The sequence below is a fragment of the Triticum aestivum genome, chromosome 5B, assembly GCF_018294505.1.
Source record: "Triticum aestivum cultivar Chinese Spring chromosome 5B, IWGSC CS RefSeq v2.1, whole genome shotgun sequence".
Classification (NCBI taxonomy): Eukaryota; Viridiplantae; Streptophyta; class Magnoliopsida; order Poales; family Poaceae; genus Triticum; species Triticum aestivum.
This window is the reverse complement of record NC_057807.1, coordinates 92,566,829-92,569,647: the sequence shown is the minus strand read 5'-3', so window position 1 is coordinate 92,569,647 and position 2,819 is coordinate 92,566,829. Positions and strand designations below refer to the sequence as shown.

At 46.8% G+C, this 2,819-nt stretch overlaps 1 protein-coding gene and 1 long non-coding RNA gene across 5 annotated transcripts in view; one reads left to right on the top strand and one right to left on the bottom strand.

The window, feature by feature from the left end:
* LOC123110573 (nucleobase-ascorbate transporter 3) overlaps nucleotides 1-2,819 on the top strand; it is a 9,249-nt gene that overhangs the window by 4,336 nt on the left and 2,094 nt on the right. The gene's annotated exons all lie outside the window — the stretch shown is intronic.
* On the bottom strand, nucleotides 1,403-2,340 carry LOC123110575 (uncharacterized). The gene is made up of 5 exons (XR_006453476.1): nucleotides 2,149-2,340; nucleotides 1,916-2,028; nucleotides 1,719-1,824; nucleotides 1,542-1,604; nucleotides 1,403-1,437 (listed from the first exon to the last, which is right to left on the bottom strand). It is a non-coding gene; the product is annotated as an uncharacterized lncRNA (long non-coding RNA).

The following is a 2,819-nucleotide window of genomic DNA, read 5'->3' as shown; positions in this document are numbered from 1 at the left end:
GTATGGTTTTACTATTATAGAATAGTTTCACGCGTAAATGAAACTGAAATGCATTCCTGGCTCCTGCATTGTAGGTATTAGGATCCAACATTGTAGCTAAGTTTATCTTGGGGCTGGTTGTTGACTTATTATTAGCAACCGTAATTGCCTTAAAAACAGCTTTTTTTTCATGCCGTCAGAACTTATCATGTAATCTCGAGGCTGTTCGTGTCGGAAATATACTTCCATCTACTGTTTAGGTGCTAGTCTGATGATAACCTCACACAATGAAGAAAGAAAGAGGATGCAAGCAAGAAAAAAGAGTGGAAATGGCATACCTGTCTAGGCCAATAGCACCAGAGCCTCCATCCATGCTGCCCGCCACTCCCAACTCTTTCGCTACCAGAGCGAGTGATGACGATGACTTGAATTATCCGGTCCAAGGAGGTGCTTAATGTTGCCCGGACCTCGATGGATCTGGTGGTGGAGAAGGACATACATGACAAAGGTGGGAGATCCAGCAAGGAGGAGCACGTTCTTTATCGGAAGCCTTAGTTGCCATCTGGCTAGTAGGACCAATTCCAACCCACCTACAAAATGTGCCAAGACTTCAAATCCAAAAGTTCCAACTCGAAAATCAACTTTGGAATCTAAGATTTGAACTTTAAAAGAGTTAAAAGCAAAAGTTCTAATCACAAGCTCTGGTTGTTGTATGCCAAGCTCAGAAGAGCTTGGGACAATGACACTTAGCACCTTAGGAACACCAGACGCACACACTCTTGCTTGCTCCTTGTTATCCGCCTGAAGTCATGTGAAGCACACCTAATTGGTCATCCTCCCCAAGATGGTGACGGAGGCACAGCAGACTGAGGAACTTCATCTACCCTCCTCCAATCGACTCGGTCTTGTTTCTTTTTCCTAGATCAAGGTATTCGTTATTCTTCTTCTAATCGACTCGGTCTTATTGGTATCTAGTTTACTATTCTAGATCTCCATCTAGCTGTTCTCTTTATTTTGCTACTCCTTCCTAAACGTTCCTCTAATCGGCTCGATCTTGTTGCTTTGTTCAAGATCAAGGTATTGGTTATTCTTCCTCTCTTATCCTAGGTAGCAGCAGGAGGAGGTGACGAGTAGAATAGTAGCAGAGAATAGCTAGATCAGATCTATAGTAAAACAGAGAAAGGAGACGGGAAACTAACCGGGAGGTGGATTCAGCCATCATAGGACGCCATCGCCATCCCCGCCTAGATCTGATTCTTGGGTGGGCCACAAAGGTGCTTTACCGGTAGCAAGTTCTTCTGATCTGGACAAAGCAATAAGACCAAATCGATTAGAGAAAGGATTAGCAAATCAAAGAGAACAACTAGATCGAGATCTAGAGTAGTAAAACAGATACCTTTATCTAGAACAAAGCAATAAGACCGAGTCAATTAGAGGAATAATAGCCGATACCTTGATCTAGAACAAAGCAACAAGACCAAGTCAATTAGAGGAAGGTAGAGGAAGGAGTAGCAAATAAAAGATAACAACTAGATCGAGATCTAGAGTAGTAAAATAGATACCTTGATCTAGAACAAATCAATAAGACCCGAGTCGATTAGAGGAAGAATAGCCGATACCTCGATCTAGAACAAAGCAACAAGACTGAGTCAGATTAGAGGAAGGAGTAGCCAAAAAAAAGAGAGAACAACTAGGTTGAGATCTAGTCTATAGTAAAATAGAGGAGATGGGAAACTAACAGGGTGCTGGATTCAACCCTCAGCACGCCATCGGCATCTCCGCCTAGATCTGCTTCTTGGGTGGGCGGGCCACAAAGGTGCTTTACCGGTAGCGAGTTCTTCCGATCTAGAACAAAGCAATAAGACAAAATTGATCAGAGGAAGGATTAGCAAAACGAAGAGAACAACTAGATCGAGAACAGTTGTAAAACAGATACCCTGATCTAGAAGAAAGCAACAAGATTGAGTCACAACACACCATCGCCATCCCCGCCTAGATCTGCTTCCTGGGTGGGTGACAGAGCCTTTACCGATAGCGAGTTCTTCAGATCTAGTAGAACAAAGCAACAGGACATAGTCGATTGGAGGAAGGTAGAGGAAGGAGTGGCAAAACAAGGAGAACAGCTAGATCAGATCTAGAGTAGTAAAATAGAGGAGACGAGAGACTAACCAGGAGGTGGAGTCAGCCATCACAGCACGCCATTGCCATCCCCGCCTAGATCTGCTTCTTGGACTGGTGAAAAGGGTACCTTACCGGTAAGAGGTAGCGAGTTCTTCCCTAGGACGTCGCCGCAGGGTTAGGCCGCTGGTGGCGATGGTTTGTGGGAAGGGATGGAGTCAGCCATCACAGCACGCCATCGCCATCCCCGCCTAGATCTGCTTCTTGGACCGGCGGCAAGGGTGCCTTACCGGTTAGAGGTAGCGAGTTCTTCCCTAGGACGTCGCCGCCGGGTTAGGCCGCTGGTGGCGATGGTTTGCGGTTCTCCGTTGGAGAAGTTCTACGGGAAGGGATGAGTTGGGTGCGGCGGCTCAAGGAGGAGGGGAGTGAAAACCTAATTTCTCTTTGTGTGTGGTGGCTTTATAAGGAGCGGAGCGAAAACGTAATAGCCCCACCTTCCGAGGCGGCCATCTGGGCTAGTTTGGGCCGGCAAAGCAGGCCGACAGCCAAGTGAATCAGCAACGGCAAGGAAGTCAGGGTAGAATGTTTCGCCTCGCCTGCTGTCTTGTGCTTCTAGCATTTCCTTCGCGATGCCGATGCTGTTCACACGTGCCTCTCCTCTCACCGTAGTCTCCCACTCCACGGTGGTGCCAAGTTGCTACGGGAAGGGATGAGTTGGGTGC